Source organism: Lutra lutra, chromosome 2, assembly GCF_902655055.1.
Source record: "Lutra lutra chromosome 2, mLutLut1.2, whole genome shotgun sequence".
Lineage (NCBI taxonomy): Eukaryota > Metazoa > Chordata > Mammalia > Carnivora > Mustelidae > Lutra > Lutra lutra.
The window spans coordinates 33709613-33731343 of record NC_062279.1 but is presented as its reverse complement, the minus strand read 5'-3'; positions in this window follow the sequence as shown (position 1 = coordinate 33731343).

The window sequence follows — 21731 nt, the reverse complement described above, 5'->3', positions numbered from 1 at the left end:
GGAGATGGCCCAGGCAGTGCCAATCCTGCTTCTGAGACTGGTGATTTTCAAACAGGAAAAAATCATCCTTCTCACCCTCAGTGGCCTTTTCCTGCGTTTGGAAAACTTTCAAATCAGAGAATACATTTTCCTTATGCTCTCTATAAACTCATTTATATTATGCACTACCTCCATCTACAACCTGTCAATTTACCTTTATAATATTTTGATATAAAAAAGGAACATGATTTTAAAAAAAAATACTTTCTAGCTCCCAACTCCTTCAGAATAAAAAATCCTGATCTCTTTAGACTTTTTTAGAAACCATTATTCCCCTACCATTTAATTATCTCTCTTATTTTTGTCTCTGGACTCCATCCAATTTCCAAACATCTCTTTTCACATACGAAATTAAACCTGGTGCAGTGTTCTGTTAAGGTCTTGGCTGATTTTTGAGTAGCATCTATGTGTCTGTGTCTTATTAAAGCTTCAGCATTTGATAGTGAGTCCTTTTCACACTCAAGGTCAGGATAGTCTGGCTGAGCCAAAAGACTGCAGGTGAGGACTCTTGTGTCTACTGACTGGCCAAGGGAAGTTGCAGTAGGACTGTGGCTCTCTCTAGACATTATTGACATTGTTAGTTCATAGGGAAAGCACTTTAAGCAGTGTTTATTTATAGGCTTTCCTTCAGTGAAGTGACAGGGGGCTCCCAAATGCTGCTCAAATCACCACATGATGAACTGCACGATACATGATCTTATGGCACTTCTGATATTAACTCCCAAGAATCACTTTAGACTTGTGTATCTACTTTCTACAAACTGTGGATAAATCAAATAGTGGTTGTTTGACTTTGCAGGATTGAGAACTGATCTACAATATGATTTTGTGCCTTGTAGATATAGTCATCAGCTGGAATTTTCTTTGGTGAAATAGTTAAGTTACACAGGAACACGGTGCTTACATCCTGAAGGAGAAAAGAGATCCCAATTACAGAAGCCTTTTATATTTGTTTTTACTTATTCCTAATGTGTTAACTACATGCATTGCCTATTTCCATATTTTTAAAAAATCACAAAGGTTTACATTACCTTAAGACGTCTGACAATGGAATGGGAAAGAATCCTTGATTTAAATATTGCACTAGTATTAAATGTTTCAAAGGGGCGATTACAGATGGGATTTGTATCTGAGCCATTTTCCCCAAACAAGCTCTCAGCTGCAGGCCACTTAAGTGCAGTTAATTCATTAGAACAAGAAGAACTTGAGTTAAATACATTAGCGATGAACTGTTCATCTGTAATAAGGCGGGCTCATGCTGGCAATTTCTTGCATAGTTATTATTCAACATGTACTCTAGAGTCCTGACCGAAGGAGAGGAAAACAATGAGAAATGCAGCTTGTCTTTTAGAATCTGGGTTTTTAGAATCTGGCGGGGTTCTGACGGGACCACTCGGAATCCCAGGCCAGGCCCATGGGGCGGCCCTGCAGACGTGCAGCGCTTTCCATGGTTCTGGCCTAATTTGAGGGTCCCAGTGTTATACTTCATAGTCAAGTCCAGTTAGAACAGGCTAAGACGATTTCTATGATACCAGACAATTCAGGGAAGTCTGGGGACCCAGAAAATTTAGGGAACAACATGAAAAAGATGGGAGAGGTAGTTTTTTTTAATTTATTTGACAGACAGATTACAAGTAGGCAGAGAGACAGGCAGAGAGAGACAGGAGGAGGAGGCAGACTCCCTGCTGAGCAGAGAGCCTGATGCGGGACTCGATCCCAGGACCCTGAGATCATGACCTGAGCCGAAGGCAGAGGTTTTAACCACTGAGCCACCCAGGCGCCCGGAGAGGTAGTTTTTTAAAGGCCCGCGTCTTCATCTCTGAGTGTTGAAAATATGTCTTTACAACAAAGCAAGCCCAACTTGGAACCAATGACTCACCAGTGGTCCCTTATTCCCTGAGCAAATGAATTAATTTGGCAGTTGCTATTCCTCTCCTCAGACCACCCATGTGCTCTAATTGCCTATTTCCTCCTTCCGGGTTTTGAATGAAATACCTCCCTATCACTTCCTATATTAAATCAAAGCATATGTCAGCATCTGGTGGCCTCTAACAAATGTTCTTACTTGTCCTCTTATCCCCTCCCCCCTGCCCTATTTAGAGATTTAGAATTTCCAAGGTCAGGTCTTTAAATCTCATTAATTCTTCCTGAGATGATGTGCCTATAAAATTCAAACTTATAAAATAATAATCAATAGCCCCAACAGAGGTCCTTTTGAAAAACCCCATGATTGCACCTTTAAAAGCAGTTTTTCCTTTCTAGTGGATTTATAAGGCTAAATCTCTCTCCAATCCTAATCAAATACTTAGAAATGCATGCATTGCAGGATCCCTAGTATTAATCAGCATACATTGCACTATCTGGGGTTAACCTTTAATTTTAAGAGAATCTTACCATTTCTCCTTAAATATAATTTTAAGAAAACACTATGTTAGAAGTATTCAGGAATGAGGACTTAGCATAGCCACGATGAATTTACACATGTTCCAGGAGTCAGCATTCTCTGACACAGTGAAGTCAAAACTAAGTACCAAAATGCTACCAGGATCCTCCTTTAAAAAGACAGATTTCATAGTGCAATTCTCTGACCTCCAAAAACACGATCTTTGGAGCTAACACCTGGAATTCTTTATTATTAAGCCCATGAGTTAACAATTTTTTTGTGTTGTCTGTGTCTGTCTTTTAGGATATAGGCTCTTTTTGTCTTTTGTTCATGACTAAGTCCGCAGTGCCTAGAGCAGTAATTGGCTCAAATTTGTTGCTCAGTATTTACACGTTGAATGAACAAACTCTTGTCTGGGGCCAGATTTGAAAACTATTACCTTAGCAGATGGAACTTTGGAGCCAGATAATGCTTAGCTTGCATCCCAGCTCTAGTATGTAATACCAATGTGACCTTGGGCTGGTCCTTCATCTTTCTGAATTTTAATTTCCTCATTTTTAAAAAGGTGATCATAAATCCTAAATAAATATTTGTTAACTAAGTGAATGAAACCTTCAGATCAGTGTAAGATTGAGGTGACATATGTTGAAAACAGTACCTTTCTCAGTAACTAACATCCACTGTCATTATTTTTTTTAAGATTTTATTTATTTGACAGAGAGAGAGAGATCACAAGTAGGCGGAGAGGCAGGCAGAGAGAGAGAGAGGAGGAAGCAGGCTCCCCACTGAGCAGAGAGCCCAATACGGGGCTCGATTCTAGGACCCTGGGATCATGACCTGAGCTGAAGGCAGAGGCTTTAACCCACTGACCCACCCAGGTGCCCCCCATTGTCATTATTTAGACAAGGATGAAGAGAGGATTGGCCAACAAGGGTCATGTTTATAAACACCTGAGGATGAAGTTTATGGGAAGGCCAAGTGGACATAATGAGGTTAATGGCTGGCCTTAAGAACTAAGACTGCTATACTTGATTCACGACATCTAACAGAACCAAATAGGAACACATGGATGGCTTAGTCAGTTAACCATCTGCCTTTGGGTCAGGTCATGATTACAGGGTCCTAAGATTGAGTCCCACATTGGGCTCCTTGTTCTATCTCTGCCTGCTGCTCCCCCTGCCTGTGCTCTTGCTTTCTGACAAATAAATAAATAAATAAATAAATTTTTTGTTAATTAATAAAAGAACCAAATAATCAGGTTCTCTCCAGTGACAGGAGTTTAGCATAAAACCACATAGAAATCAAGAAAGGGAGGGAATCAATGTCATGGGAAGTGCAATAGAGCCTCCTAGAAAACTGAAAGTTTCAGATGCCCCCAAAGTCCCCATCTCCCCACAAAATCTAAGGATCTGTCTTTTTCCAATTCTGCTGTCTGCTCAGCTTCTGCACTGAGTGCAGGGGCTCTTCCACATAATCCACAATCCCTCCTTCAACCCCCTTTCTTTTTTTTTTCTTTTTCTTTTGTTTTTTTTTAAGATTTTATTTATTTATTTGACAGAGAGAGAGATCACAAATAGGCAGAGAGGCAGGCAGAGAGAGAGGAGGAAGCAGTCTCCCCGCTGAGCAGAGAGCCCGATGCAGGGGCTTGATCCCAGGACCCTGGGATCATGACCTGAGCCGAAGGCAGAGGCTTAACCCACTGAGCCACCCAGGCTTCAACTCCCTTTCTGAATCCATACTTTTCTTTAGCACTCTATCACCTTTCTTTGTGTCTCAGGAAAAACTGATAAAATCAGATCCTCTCTCAGAAGATTTAGTCATAGTCTAATCTAGACTGTTCATATGGTATAAGGTTTTCATGCCAAGCCACCTTACCTGCTTCTGTGCAGCCTCTGTCAGTAATTGTCTGTTACAGAACTTCCCCCACAGGACAGTCTTTGGTGGTCAGGGTGGCAAAGTCAAAAGGCTTGAAGTTTGGCAACGTGTGTGTAAGGAGTCACTTTTGGTCATCTTGCCTAGGAGACTTAAGAGGTTGTCATTTTGCTTGGTTGTCATTGCTTGGAGATTATATTAAAGAGATCTATCTATGAAACTCTGAGGGCCTATCAGCCTATTGGTCCCTTCAGGGCAATTTCTACTGAGGAAGTACATTCTATGTCATTATAAATTACCACTTATGACAATGCTAAACTTTATATATCTTATGAAGAAATCATCTAGTAAAATACTTCAGGTCCTATCACTATTTATTAAGTTCTCTAACTTAAAAATCTATCTTTACCATCATAGTTATATTGTAGATAACACAAGCTTAATTGGATTAGTCAGAAAGGAGTAATATACAGGCATCTGACCTAAGCAGTGGTTGCTAGTCCGATGGTAGACAGGATATCAAGGGCTTCCAGGGTATCGTCTCTCAGATTGTTTTCCCACCTTGCCCCTGAGGAACAAAGTCAGTTTGTTTTCTAGGAGAAAGTGGATTGAAAACACAAGGCAGGCCAATAGAAGAGTGATATTCTTAGAGGCCAGGCTAGAAACTAAATATAAAAAAGAAAAAGGAAGAAGAAGAAGAAGAAGAAGAAGAAGAAGGAGGAGGAGGAGGAGGAGGAGGAGGAGGAGGAGGAAGAGGAGGAGGAAGAGAAGGAGAAGAAGAAGAAATTCTCAGGGTTCCTGGGTGGCTCAGTCAGTTAAGCAACTTCTTTGTTCAGGTCCTGATTTCAGGGTCCTGGGTTCAAGCCTCATGTCTGGCTCCCTGCTCAGGGAGCCTGCTTATTCTAACTCTCCTTCTGCCCCTCCCCGCTGCTTGTGCTCTCTCTCTCTCTTTCAAATAAATAAAATTTGAAAGAAAGAAAGAGAAAGGAAGAAAGAAAGAAATTCTTTCGTGGCTTCAGGGATAGACTGTAGCACAGGTGAGGAGAAGGAAACTTTCTCCAGCTCAGCGTGATGAGAGCTGGCACAAGATAAAACAGTATCACCGCGACAGTAACACACAGGGTTGTGGCAGAGGACAAGGAGTCCCATGGGCTTTTCCAGAAGAGAAAAGCCAGATGGAAGAGCAAGAAAGAGCAGCATTCATGAGCCCTGGAATTTTGCCCTATCCCCTTCCACATACTCACATGCCCTTAAAGAAGAATTTATGAGGTGAGGGTTCCAGAGATTCTGTTAGAGACTGATGAATTTGGATTGGTTATCTATTGCTGCATAACAATTTGCTCCAAAACTTTGTGACATAAAACAAGAAACATATATTTTCCCAGTTTCTGTGGGTCATTAATTTGAGTGGCTCCGTCTCAGGGTCTCTCATGAGGTGGAAATGAAAATGTCAGTTGGAGCTTCAGCCATCTGAAGTCTTGACTAGAGCTGGATGATGTGCTTCCAAGCTCAGGCAGCAGTTTGGAGGGAGGCCTCAGGTCTCACGCCATAAAGCTGCTTGAGTGTCCTTGTGATATGGCAGTTGGCTTTCCGCAGGCGAGCAATCCAAGAGAGGGAAAGAGAAAGAAGCTGCAGTGTCTTTTATATCCTCATCACAGAAGTCACATTCTGTCATTTCTATCTAACTGTATTCCTTAGAAATGAGTCACAAAGACCAGCCCACACTCTACATCTTAAAGAGAATTCATAGACATATTTTAAAATATTATGTATTTTATGATACATATTTTAAATATGTATTATACATTTTAATTTATAATTTATAAATATGTATTAATTTCTTTAAAATCATACATATGTGAAAAAGAGAATCCATAGATGTATTTTAAAACCACTGCAATTTGTACTCTGGCCACATTTACTTTTATTTGTCTCACATGCAAAACACATTCAGCGCCCTTCCCAAGAACCCCAAAAAAGTATTAGCTTGAAATCCAGGATGTTGTCATATAAATGAGATCCAAATGAATGAATCTTCCCAGGTATTAGTTCCTTAAGTATAGTTCCTCTTGACTGAAGACCTGTGAACCAAAGAAATGAGTTATTGCTCTCTGTCCATGCCCTACATTCAGTGGAGGGAGAAGCAGAAGCACAAGATATACTCTAATAGACATGGAAGATGCTCAGGTGTCCTTGGTGTAGACCAATTCTGAAATCCAAACTAGCATGGGTTGGCAGTTTCTTGACTGGAACTCAATGCCTGGGGTTAATTCTCCACAGCTCTTGGCCCCACTCTTACTTTTACCTTCTGAGTTATCCTTTTGTTTGTATCCTGTTTCCAGTTTGTAACTGAGTAGTTTCCTGTGCCTGACTCCCCTTAGTCGCAGTGGTGGGGAGGAGTGATTCCCCTTTTTATTTAGTGCTGTCTCAGGACTTTCGGTCTAAGCTGACAGTGTTTCTGCTGATATAATTCTGTTTTTAAAACTTTGTGGGTCTCCTGTGAATGTTGTTGGGCTCCAATTCATTAGATAAATCTACACCTATAAATCAAGATAAGTTCTTCTCTATCTAGGGCTTCTGCTGAGGGACAATATCTGTAAGCTTTTTAGAAGCCATATTGTTTGATTGAGGGGAGGTCTGAGACATATGGATCTTCAGAGGGCCCCTTTTTTCTGACTAAATGGTATTCTGAGGCAGCACCATTGATCCCTCTGAAGACTTAATAAGAGATTTCATAACCACACCCTCAGCTTCAATGTTAGAACTGGTAGAGCCCTTGATTTGATATTTGTACAAAAGCTACTTCTGAATTTTAACATCATCCACCATCTGGAAAATCTATGAAATTTTTTTTTTAAGATTTACTTATCTATTTGAGAGAGAGAAAGAGCACATGCACACATGCATGATCACATGAGCGGGAGGCGGGGCAAAGGGAGAGGGAGAGAATCCCAAACACACTACCTGCTGAGCACAGAGACTGACTCAGGGCTCACTCCATGAACCCGAGATCAAGACCTGAGCTGAAATCAAGAGTCAGACGCTAAACCTACTGAGCCACCCAAGTGCCCCGAGGCTGTGGAATCTTTAAAGCTAAAACTCCATCTACTTTTTATTCAGCCTAACTTCCATAAGCTTGTCTCTCTTGCCTCACATTTTACTGTAAGTAGGAAGAAACCAAGTAGTACCTTCAATATTCTGCGTAGAAAGTACTTTAGCTTGTTTGTTCAGTTCAAGTCATTTCCCACTTCCAGGTTATCACAGGTGACAGTGTTGTTAACCAGCCTGCCACTGCAGAACAAAGATTTCCTCCTTTCGTTCCCAGGAAGATAGTCCTTACCTTGCTTTGAGTCTAACTGACAAGCCACTCAAAAGTCCTAACTTCTACTGACAGTCTATCTGAGGTTCATAAGCTTTCACTAACATTCTCTTCAAAGTCTTTCTTTGTTTCTGCCCATTACTTAGTTCCAAGCCACTCCACGTTTTTGAGGTATTTTTTTGTTTTGTTTTGTTTTAAAGATTTTATTCATTTATTTGGCATGGAGAGAGATACATCACAAGCAGACAGAGAGGCAGGCATAGACAGAGAGGGAAGCAGGCCCGGCGCTCAATCCCAGGACCTTGAGACAATGACCTGAGCTGAAGTCAGAGGCTTAACACACTGAGCCACCCAGGTACCCCCATTTTTGAAGTATTTGTTATGATAGCAACCTCACTTTCAGATTCCAAAAAGTATATTGGTTATCTATTTCCACATAACAAGTTATCCCAAAACTTAAAAAACAAACAAACAAATATTTATTATCTCACAGCTTCTCTGAGTCATAAAATTGAGCATGCCTATAACTGGAAAATTCTGGCTCAAGGTACCTCTTGAGGCTGCAGTCAAATCCAGAAAGAAACAACAATATTTTAGGTCCCAGTTGACCTCACATACTTTCACTGCCATCACATACATTAGAAGCAACACATTAAATACAGCTTCCACTCAAGAGGAAGGGTATTAAGCCCCATATGTTAAAGGAGAATGTATCAAAGAATTGGTGATACTATCTTCCAACCACCGGAAACCTGAAAGTATTCTATAATTTGTACTGAAACCATATTGTACCCTGGGGGATGTCTGGCCTAGGAAAATGATGATTACATTTATACAATCAAACTTTGCCGAGGTTTTCAGCTATGAATAAACCCTACATAGCTAAATCTAATGAACAAATCTTAGTCCTCATCTGACTTGACCTTTTGGTAACACCAGGCATCACTGTTTACTCTTTGAAACTTTCTTCATTTGGCTTCTAGGACATCAAAAGCTCCTTGTCTTTCTTCTGCTGATAACTAGTTGCTTACTTTCAATCTCATGTACTACTTTCTCCTCATCTCTCCAACTTCATAATGTTGGAACCCTATAGTTCCTGCCTCGAAGCTCATTTTTATCAATACTCAGTTTTTTGATGACCTAATGCTATCCCAAGTCTTTAAATACAATGTGCACTTATAACTGTCTAACTTATATATCTCTTCTTCAACTCTAGAGTCATGCCTAACCTCATCTCCACTTGAATATCTAAAAAGGATCATCAGTGTAACCTGCCCTAAACTGAGCATTTGATCTTTACCTCAAACTTACTTTTCTTACAATCTTCCCCATTTCAGCGAATAGCAACTCCATCCTTCCAGTTGCTTGGAATCAATTCTCGTTTATAGATCCCTCTCCTTCCCCCTTTCCTTCCTTTTTCTTCCTGGGACACTTTCAGTCCATCTGCAAAATTTGTTCTACCTATAAAATAAATTCAAACTTTGACCACTTTTCACAAGTTTTGCAACTATCACAGTGGTCCAAGGCACTATCTCCTAGATTTCTGCAGTAGCTAATGTCCCGCCCATGGTTCCCCTCCACGCTTGCCCCTGTAATCTATTTGGAGCACATCTTCTAGAGTAATCCTGCCGAATGGAAACTAGGTTATATCCTTCCTCTTTGTTAACTCTCCAGGGCCTCCCTTTGTCACTCAGAGTAAAAGCTTAAATCCTCAAACTGACCCACCTGGTCCTATACCATCTGGCTTTTATCACTTACCTGATACCATCTCCTACAGTTTTCCCTTCTGCTTCTCCTGCTCCAGCAACATTCTCCCACCCGCTCTTGGTCAAACATATGGAGGCATGACCCTCCTGCCTGAACACTTTGTTCTTAGATCTCCACAGGACTTGCTCCCTCACTTCCTTTAGATATTCAAATGTCACAGTCTAAGTGAGAGCTTCCAGAACTACCTTATTTAGAGTTCCTCCGGTAGTCCTGAGTCATCTCTTCTGTTTTATTTTCTCCATGGCAATTATCATCTTCTAAGCATTCATTTGACTTATTTTTATGGAATGTAAACCATGTGGAAGGTGATTTTTTTACTGCTTTATTCATTTTTTGTGTTGTTTTGACACAGAAGCATCAGTCAATGTTTTTTGAATGAATAAATGAACTCTCCATTAGTTTCTTCATCCCGATTTTCCTGGAATTCTTTTCTTTCTCTCCACAGACCCTCTAAATCCTGAATTAATTCCACAGCCTAGCTGGTCAAGGCTTTTCTCTTCTAGGAGCCTTTCCTCACTAATTGAGGCTTACATTGATCTTCACTTTGACTTTCCTCAGACCGCATGGTCACATCCCAGGCCGCATTCCTGTACATTAGTTTATGTGCTCCATTTTTCTCCATCTTGATCATATATTTTTGTTTGTCAAAAGAGATCCTTGAGAAACCACATTCACTTCCTTTTTTTTTAACTACTCTTTTGACCTCTCGTAATTACGCAACATGCACTTTACAAATCTCCGCTTCATAAACAACTGCTAACCCACTGAAATGAACTTCCTAACCTCACACAGCTGATGGAAGATACTACTTTCAGACAAACACAGTGTTTTTGTAAAATGCATACAATCATTTTCAATTTATACAGTAATAAGTTTCAGGTAAAACCAGCTGAGCTACACAAGCAACTCTGTTCTAATACTCACACACTTACTATATTCTCTTTAGGAAATGGAATCCATTTTTCCACATGGACTGGAAATCCTTAGATGTTAAAAATATTTTTAAAAGCTCCACTGAGATTTAGCTTCTTGCCATGATACTCTAAATTATTCTAGCATTCTGTAAGGCATTATAAAACGCTGTAATTTATATGCTCCAGAGAAAGTACCTCTTAAACGTTCACCAGTTAGTTCATTTCAGAACCTCCTTTTGATATCCCTGCAGGTAAGTGAGAAAAATCCCTTCATATGCAACCTGAGTGTAAGACAATATCAAAATCACTCATGTCAGCTCAATGTTGTCATAAGAACAACTCTAAATTTTCTGATAGTTGGAAATTTTGGAGAAGCTCATCAAATGAATACACAAGAATTATGCACGTAGATGTTTCCTTCTGGGAATTTAACACAATTCCCTACTTCTTTAAAACTTAATCTCATTTTATCATGATTCAGGTTTTGCTTAGAAATGAGGTAGATTGGAACTGTCTCAATCAGTTCATCTTCATCGCTGTCACCTCACCTTGGATTCCATTAAGCTGTTGTCTGAGGGTAAGACACATGCACACACAAAATCTAAATACTGAATCAAGAAGGTTAGAGTTTGTGATTTTCTCTCCTTGGAGGAAGAAAATTAATATTTTAAAAGGAAAACAAAGGGTTTCTCAACTATTTTCAGATATTGAATTGAGACTCATCTAATAGCATCTGACTAATTCAGAACACTTTTATTGAGTTTATTTGTAAGTAAGCTCAACTAGATACTTCTCACAAATAAAATACATTAATATGTTTTCTATGTTGAAACTTTGTTCATTTAATGTTTTAAATAATTTTGCAGAATATATACAGCAACATGAAGAACATTGACACTATATATCACTTAAATTTAACTGTAAATTCCTGCATTGTTTCATACATATAATTATAATCTGTTGCTGTTCTTATGAGCCATTACTAAAGCATCATCTTAAAGACTAACTGTTAAGACAGAAATTTACCACATGTAGCTAGCTACAAAATACAAAATACCTATCATATACATGTGCATGTTCTCAAAGCTAAACAGACACTAGAGGTATCTAATTCATGGGTTTATGACCTTTCTTTCACTCAGCATACCTAAGAAACAAGTTGTCCTTGTTAGACAAGAAACTACCTTGTCCTGGTAGTGTATTAGTTTCTTACTGCTGCTATAGCAAATTACCACAAAAGTATTGTCTCTTAACAGTTCTACATGTCAGAAGTCTAAAATGAGTTTCACGGAGTTAAAATCAAGATGTTGAGAATGCTGCATTCTACCTGGAGATTCTCCAGGGGAATCCATTCCTTGCCTTTCCTAGCTTCTAGAGACTCCCCAAATGCATTCCTTGTCTTGTGGGTCTCTTCCAGGAATCACATCACTCGGGCCTACTTAGAACTCTCCTTTTCTGACTCTGAAACTGTTGCCTCCCTCTTAAAAGACCCTTGTAACTACATTAGGCCCAGGCAGATAATCCAGGATAATCTGTCCATTTTAGCATCCCTATCTTAATCTCATCTGCAGAGTCCCTTTTGCAATAGAAGGTAATACTTGCACAATTTTCAGGATTAAGATTTGGGACTTCTAAGAACCTCTTTTTGGGGGAGGAAGGGCATTACTCTATGCACCACCACTGATCTCAAGTAAGAGGGGAGGAAGGGTATAGTAGCACATGTGTTTGACAAATAAGCAGTATTGCATAATGATTAAGACCATGGACTCTGGTGCTCGATGGCAACTTCAAATCTTGCCACTCAATAACCATGAAATCTCAATGCCATACACATTATTGAAATGCCCTGTGCCTCAGTTTTGTAATCTGTAAAACCAGAAATGACAGAATTAGTAAATACTTCACACTGTTGTTGTAAAGACCATGAATTTATACATGTAAACATACATTAGGACAATTCCTGACACACAGTTAATGCACAATAAACATTTACTATTCTTATGTGCTTTCATGGAGAAGATTAATCCAATCTAACTCATTTTACAGATGAAGAAATTGAGTCCCAAAGAATTTAACTGATTTACACAAAATAATATACTGACATTAGGTTATGAAGCTTGTCACGTTGAGATTATTCTGTATTACTGAACAAGTGTCTGATAAATATGTTTTCAATGGTATGAGAACTTTAAAACTACCCATTTTCTTATTTCTAGTAATTCTTAATTTAATCTGATTACATTATCTATAATACATTTCACTCTTGCTTAGCAATAGGAATCCGATAAACATATTTTATTTCTTTCTCAATTTTCTGAGGCCTGATAGGGTTGTACTATATCTTGCAAAAGGTATTTGACAAGCTGACAAGAATTTGAGGAGACCCCCATGCCTAGCATTTCACATGATGAACCTGTCTTTGACTTTTTGTATCCAGATAATAGTGTAAATTGCTATTAAAGTATTTAGAGGACTTTAAACCTCTGTTCAAAATGTTTGTAACAATTTCTCATATTTGTAGATTTGATGTTGTCTATCTATTAGTTCTTCAGTGTAATCAATCAACTGTTCCCCACACCAAACTATTAGAATAGCTACACTAAACAAATCATTCAAGATAATGAATTTCGATAATTTTCATTATGTAGAAATTTCCATTGATTCCTACTTCTCAAATATGCTTAAGAATCTTTCAAATAGGCACACCTGGGTGGTTCAGTCAGTTAAACATCTGTCTTCAGCTGAGGTCATGATCCCAGGGTCCTTGGATGGAGCCCCACATGGGGCTCCCTGCTCAGCAGGAAACATGCTGCTTCCCCTATTCCTTACTCTCTTTCTCTCTCTCTCAATCTGATAAATAAATAAATTAATCTTTTAAAAGATGAAAGAGAGAAAGAAAGAAAGAAGAAAGAAAGAAAGAGAAAGGAAGAAAGAAAGAAAGAAAAGAAAAGAAAAAGAGAAGAGAAGAGAAGAAAAGAAAAGAAAAGAAAAGAAAAGAAAAGAAAAGAAAAGAAAAGAAAAGAAAAGAAAAGAAAAGAAAAGAAGAAAGAAAAGAAAAGAAAAGAAACTTTCCAATCTAGGATTAGGATTCTGAGAGTAGATGTCATATCTTTTATACTTATGATCCTCCCACCTCTATCAGGCCTAAAATGATTTTTTTTTTTGAGATCTTCTTTTACTGATGCATTAAGCATAAAGTACAAAGAGAAAACTATTTCCTATAGGGAATTACTAAGTCAAGGACATATTATTTTATCTTTCTGAAGAAATAGAAATTTCCTACTAAAAATTAAAGTCTCTCTTGTCCTCATTTAACTAACAAATTGAATAGAGTCATGAAATTTAAGAACTGGAAAGGAAATAGAGATTATTTGGTCAAAAGCCCTCATTCTGTAGATGATGAAGGATATGAAGGGAAAATAAAATTGAGCAAGTTAATTTTAGACATCTGAAAAAATTCAATCACAGAATATTTTTTTGGCTCCAGGCCGAAAACATTTCATTTGATTGTGAATAAGACACATTTTCATTCTCTGTAGACTTTTTTTTTTCCTCACTGCTCTATTTTTCAGGAAGAGGCAAATAAGTGTTAATCATCCTATAGGCCTTGATGGTACTGTACCCTTTTCCTAAATGATTTTTGCTGTTGTCTTGCTGGCAGCTGAAAATGGCCTATGCTCTTAACATATTTTCAATGACTGTTCTACAAGAAATGTTTATATATTCCTAAACTACTATGCTTATTCAATTGTCAAGCATCGACTTGGCATTCTCCTTTTAATGCCATTCTCTCCTCCTCCTCCTCCTCCTTCTTAATCAGCTCTGAAAGATAAAATATAAGTCCTTCCTAGATTCTACAACCAGCTCCACAGTAATTTTTACCCTGAATGACCTTGATTAAGTCACTTAAACACTGTGTGCAACTTTTCTCATCTGTGAAATGAGGACAACAGCCCATATGGAGTGGGGTAATTATGAGATGAATGTAGGTATCAGAGATAACTGTTAGTTGTCGTTACTCTTCACTCCTTTTTTCTTTTTTTTTTTTTAAGATTTTATTTATTTATTTGACAGAGAGAGATCACAAGTAGGCAGAGAGGCAGGCAGAGAGAGAGGAAGGGAAGCAAAGCAGGCTCCCTGCTGAGCAGAGAGCCCGATGCGGGACTCGATCCCAGGACCCCGAGATCATGACCTGAGCCGAAGGCAGCGGCTTAACCCACTGAGCCACCCAGGCGCCCCACTCCTTTTTTATGATTAGAAATATTTATTTGGGGATGGTTTTTCATACTGTCCCCTACACCACCTGTCCAATCCCCATGCAGGTTTCCTTGCTTCTTGCCTACCTGCATTCTGCATTTCTACTGTCCCTCCAGGAAGTAACTGGCTGTGAAATCACAGAATTCAGTATCCCCTTAACGTTTTCTTTCTTTCTCTTTATTCTTCAGGTCTTCTAAATGGTGAGCTAATTGTGTATTTCTTATGTCCTCTATGACACAGCATGGCTATATTTACCTCACTTTACACATATTCAACTTACTGACTTGATCCTAGGTGATTTCACTTGGACTATGTCCTTTAACCCTTGAGGGAACCTATGAAGGTGATATTATTATATATTATAAATATTGACCCAGTCTCAGAAACATTAAGTGACTTGCCCAAGGTAATTTGAATATACAGAGTCAGTCAGGATTTGAACCTAACTTAACACTAGGTTCTTCAGGGTCCTAAGGAAGATCAGTACATTCAGCTGAGGTTGTTTGTCTGATCTGGTTAATATTTTAGAGTATCTTTGGTCCTAATTTTAACAGTAGTATGCTTACATCACCAGGCCCCTGGAACAATAACAGAGTTTTATCTTTAACCAAAGGAAAGGTAGTTACTGTACCTCATCCTCATTTTACAATGATTATTATAGTTTGTCTATACAAGAAACATCTGAAAAATATCTGAACACCATATAAAATTACATTGGCATGTATGATGATCACACAACATGGTTTAAGAGAAAAGTGGCTAGACTGAGAATTTAAACCCATCCTACTATCCTGTGTTGTCACCAGCCAGCACCAAAGAGAGGAGTTTTTGTTCAGGATTCAATGTCTTAATTGCTTTCATTACTCCCTTTCCAACAACAAAAAAGGTAAGCTAAAAAGTAATATTTTCTAATCAGCACAAGATAACAGAGTCTATGTTCAATAGTTCTCTTGTAAATCATCTTATTACATTCATACAAATGCATAGTTGTTTCTCATATTAAGTAAAACCAGCTCTGGACTCGTCTTGATACCCTCATCAACAGAGCCCAAAAGGAAGCAACTAGTCTCAGAGCTCAGCTGCCTTTCTTCTAGAATTCACTGTTGTGGGTCAAGTGGTGACCTAAGGTACTCAATGCAGTACCATTCCTCTGTCAGCATTGAAGCTTTCATCAGCAGAAAACAAGAAGTTGTCTGTGCACTTGATACAAGACTGCTGCTTTGCCAACCAGCTAGGATGAAAAAGAATTACCTACACTCAGAGTTAGACTTCTATGTTGTCCAGACCTCCAGTCCTTTCCAGGTTTTCCTCCCACCTCTTTGCACTTTGTTGGCTTCTTTTTTTAAATTTCCAAGATCTGTATTATTAAAATGTCCAGGTCCCAGTTCTTAGATCTCCTTTCTTTTTAATGTTTGTCACTCTGTTGGGTACATCATCTCATCTCATGGCTCTAAATACAATCTATACACTGATAACTCCAAATTAATATCTCCAGTCCCATTCTTTTTCTTGAACTTCAAACTTATCCTATTACCTATTCAGCATCTTCACTTGGATTGATTCCAGGTATTTCAGACTTAAAAATTTCTAACCTAGGTTCCCAGATTCCCCGAGTCCAAACCTATAATCCCACAAATCCCTCTCTCCACTCCCACTCCGGGTAATGATATCTTCATCCTTCTATCAAGACTATAACTATAAATTTGGAGTCATTCTTGATTCTTCTCTTGTTCTCACAGCCTACATCCCATCCAGAAGCATATCCTATTGGTTCAACTTCAAAATATATGCAGAATCCAACCACTTCTTATCTCCTTCCCTGTTACCATAATAATTCTGTTACCATCTGTGAACTACTACTGAGATTATTGTAATACCTTCCTAATCACCTGCTTCTGTCTTTAACCCACTACAATCTATTCTCAACAAAGGCAATGTTATCTTGTTAAAGTAAAGTCAGGTCACGTCACAACTTTACTTAAAACCTTCCAGTGGTTTCACTTAGAGTAAAAACCAAAGAACTGGCAATAGCCTACAAGGTCCCATAGGATCCTTCCCTTTCCCCCATCACCTCTAAACTTACCTCCTCCTACTCCCTTCTGCATTCACTCTTCTATAACTGCACTGGCTTTCTTGGTATGGTTTGAACATGCCGGACATCCTCCCACTTCATAGTTGCACCTAGAATATGCTTCTACTGGATATCCACACTGCATATTTCCTTACCTCTTTCAAGGCTTTGTTTGCCCCTTTTGTCAGCTTCACTGAAGCTTTCCTGGGCAACCTTTATAAATGTGAAATTCTCACCCCCCAAAATTTGCTATCTTACTTCACTGATATATTTATCTCCCACAGTATTTATCACTATCTAGCATATTACATATACTTACTAATTTTTCACATTGAAGTCTCCTCCTACAAGAATGTATAAGCTGCAATGCGGAAGAGGATTTTTATTGTTGGTTTGTTCTCTTTTGTTCCAGAAATTGGCATAGTGCCTGGTATGTAACACATACTCAGTTGGATTGTTGAATATTGACTACAGAACTTTTTTTTAACATAATCTGACAGGAACCTTAAATTTTACACATATCATGTTCTGTTTCTTCCTGAAGCTTGAGTTTTATTCATTTAGCATTCATCCAACATGTTTTTAAGTGCCTTATGCGTGCTGTGCATACTGTTACACAGATAACCCCACACAAATGACTGTATAATTATAATTGAGCTAAGTGTTTTGTGGAAAATCAGATAGACTTAGAGAGCACTTAATAAAGAAGCCTGACATAAGTTGAGGTAGGCAAAACTTAATTAAAGAAATGTCATTTGAGCTGAGATCAGAAGGATAAATAGCAAGAAAGATTTTCAGATGCAAGACACAGTACCTGCAAATTTCCTATGATGAGAAAAGCATGGAATTAAAAGGAGACCTGGGGAGCTCAAGTGTAACACAGACATTGAGGGAAAAAAGAGTATAATGAGAGGCCATAGGTTTGCAGGTAACTTAAAGGCCATTTTAAGGATTTGGATTTTTTCCTAAGAGCAATGAGAAAGCCATTAAAGACATTTCAACCTGGGGAAGACTCCATCAGATTTGTGTTTTCAGAAAACAATCCTGAATGTGATAAAGGAAAAAAGGAACACTGGCCTGGATATAGGGAGACTACTGTAAGAATTGGGATTTCCATATAGGAATTCCTTCCCACATGTCTCAGGGCATTTGTTTTTAACAATCCCAAGAAAACTTAATCAAGAGTTCAGAAAAGCAGAAAAAAGTAACATATTCCTCCTGTAAGAACAAGAGTTCCACAATCCATATAGAGACTACTGTTTTAGAAGATTCCACTGACATTGCGTGACAGGTCAGAGCAGGAAATGCTGACATGGACACGTGGAATAGAAGGCAAAGGTCAACATTTCTAGGATTGGAGACAGGGGCACATAGCAGAGAAGTGGTCACAATCAAACCAGTCAGTCAGCTCTTGTCACATTACAAGGTATCTCTGTAGCCCCGTATGCTGATAAGGGTGAGTTGTTCATCCAAATAGAAATAACTAACAAATGTATTCACATGGTATACTTTACACAAATCCTATGTGTGATATTCCAAAAAAATAAGTTTTGGATGCAAAGTACTTAATCTGGCAGTTTGACACATGATTCTGAGTAGTGTTTTTAAGCTTGTTAGAAGATATGAAGTCATGTTATTTTAATACTTTTCAATAAATGATTCACCAGTGTTGTCTAGTGCTTGAATATTTACTGTGGGCTACAGTTCAGTGTATACACTTGAACAGAGGAAACACAAAGAGAAGAGGATATTGTTGTGGACACCTCCATACAAAATTAAAAACTGATCTGAAATTTGAATTAGCAAAAACACTAAGGATTTCATGGCAAAACTAAACTTGGGATGATCAGGCAGAATACTTTTATTGATTTTTTTAAAATGAGATGATATGAAGTACTATGTACCTTACTGCCCAGCTTAAAAATGCCTCTGGACCAACTCTTAAAAATTTGACTGCCCATAGGAAAGATGCTCAATATCACTAATTATCAGGAATGTGCAAATCAAAACCACAATGAGATATCACCTTACACCTCTCAGAATTGCTAGAATCAAAAAGACAAAAAGTAAAAAGTGTTGGTGAGGATATGGAAAAAAAAGGAAACCTTATGTGCTATTGGTGGAAATGCAAGCTGGTGTAGCCACTGTGAAAACAGTATGTAGGTTCCTCAAAAAGTTAAAAATAGGAATACCATACAATCCAGTGGTTCCACTACTGGGTATTTACCCAAAGGAAACAAAAGCACCAGCTTAAGGATACATGTGCCCCTGTGTTTATTGCCCAATAGCCAAAACCTCAATAGATGGATGGATAGATGGATGGAGATATAGATGATAGATAGATGATAGATTATTATAGATATAGATAGATACAGATATATGATGGAATATTACTCCACCCTAAAAGGATGAAATCTTGCCATTTGCAACAACATGAATGGACCTAGAGATTATCATGCTAAGTGAAGTAAGTCAGACAGAGAAAGACCATATGATTTCACTTACATGTAGAACCTAAAAAATTAAAGAAATAAATGAATCAACAAACAAAAAGCAGAAAAAGTCCTATAAATACAAAAACCGAACTGAGGGTTGCCAGAGGGGAGGGAGGTGTGGAGGTGGGCAAAATGGGTGAAAGGGAGCGGGAAATATAGGTTTTCAGTTATGGAATGCATAAGCCAGGAGGATAAAAGGTATAGCATGGGGAATATACTCAATGATACTTTAATTGTGTTGTATGGTGATAGATAGTAGCTACATTTTGTCATATAGATGCACTGAACTAGCATAACATACAGAGTTGTTGAATGAGTATGTTGAATTCGCTATACTGAAACTAATGTAATTTCATGTGTCAACTATACTTCCAAAAAAAAAGGATGAAGAGAAAAAGGTTCATTGAATCTAAAACAATATTAAATGTATTTATATTACATATGCAACTACAAAATAACCATATAAAATACCTTATTAAAGAGGTAATTAGAAAAAAATAATCTCTTGGGCACCTGGGAGGCTCAGTGGGTTAAGCCTCTGCCTTCAGCTCAGGTCATGATCCCAAGGTCCTGGGATCTAGCCCCGCATTGGGCTCTCTGCTCAGCAGGCGGCCTTTCTGCTTCCTCCGTCTCCCTCTGCCTGCCTCTCTGCCTACTTGTGATCTCTCTCTCTCTGTCAAATAAATAACTAAAATCTTAAAAAAAAGAATCTCTGACATCAGTTAAAAATGAGAAAATAAAAACTAAAAAAATTTTAAAATGTGAATGCCAAAGAGCAATGTAAGAAATTTTGTTACATCTGCAATAGTTGTCATGAAACAAACATCAAGGCCATTAGAGTAATTAATGCTTTGTGTGTTTTTACATTTCATCTTAAGAATAATTATTAAATATTTGGCATTTCATATTTCAATTTTTAAGGGACTTATATTTTGGCATTTATTTTGTATTACTGATATCTTTATTTAATGTTTTCTGCCATCAAATGCCTTTATCAGGCAGAGATCACTTTTACATATTACTGAAATATGGAATTTTGTCACAGTATGTTGTTTCATGATAATTAGAAAGCACGCATTTGTTTTTATATTTTTATAGAAAATCTCTGAAACTTCTGTACAGTACTATCACACAAAAAAATGATGCATGCTTTATTATAACAACCATTTGTTCCTTTTAATGAATGTAAATATATACAGGTAAACATTGTTAAGAATTATTGGGGTTTTTTGGTCATGTATTATCTCTTTATTTTTTTAATTTTTTTTTAATTTTATTTTTTCAGTGCATAAACAATGAATCTTGGAGCACTGAAAAAATTAAATTAAAGAATTACTGTTACAACTCTGCCACCAAAAAACAGATAGATTGTTATGAAAAATACAGAATGGTTTAGGATTTCAGGATTTCCAAAACATCCTCAGGAATTCTGACTTCTCATTCACAAATCCTGAAGTTCAATATCTGTCAGAAATTTTGACATATTAGCAAAAGTGCATGAAAGAGATGGAAGTATCTTGAATTATAGTGATAACAATGAAACTGGAGAGAAATAGACAAATCAAAGAAATAAGTAGGAGGTAAAATTCACCGAAGTTGTAGACTAGCAGTTTGCACCATTTATTAAAACAGAGAACACTAGAAGAAAGCCAATCTGTCAGCTAAGTTATGCTTCAAAAACTAGCATCCTCCAATTACTACTGATGTAAACAATAAAAGTTCCAAGACCAGAAGTAGATCAGAGGTCACCCAGAGCTGGAGGTAGGGATTGGGGTAAGTGGGAATGAGGAATGACTGCTGATGTATATAGAGTTCATTTGAGGGGCTTTGAAATGTTCTAAAATTGTATTGTAGTGATGGTTGCACAGGTCTGAATATACTAAAAACCACTGACTTAATTTTATGGTCTGTGAAATATATCTTGATAAAGCTATAAAAAACTGTGATTCATTTTGCATTCACACTGCATGTCCATGTGAGGTGAGACAGGGACTCTCTTCTATGGCATCCTCATTTAAGAACAAAGTTGATGGCATTTTAACCACCTGAAATGTTGATTTCTTGGTCAGGAGGGAAGGGACTATACCCAATTTCAGAGCAGCTCTTAAAGGATTATACTCAGAAGTGATACATGTCACTTCCGCTCATATTTTGTTGACCAAAGTAAGTTATATGACTACACCACACTTCAAGGAAACAAAGTACAATATACCAAAAAGAAGAGCTCCAGAAATAGCACTGACTACTACCACCAGAATTGATGGGAATATGGAAATTCAATCACAGACCTGAGTTTGAAGTGCCTTTAAAATACCTCAGGAACATGTTACATAGACAGTTGGCTTTGTGGGGCTAGGAGCTCAGATGAGAGATCTGGGCTGAAGATCCAGGTCAGTTTGTCATTCATATGCACGTGGTTGTTTAAAGTCATGGGCGCAGAAGAGATTGCAAAAGTCGCTGTCATCTGTAAAGATCCTATAAGGTCACGTTTCCCCATGTCACGCACCCAACACACACACATGCACGTGTCACATTCTATCATGAATGTGATATAATTCCAGATAGCTCTTCTGAGCTATCTGGAATTATAACTATTAAGAGAAATGGAGAGGGT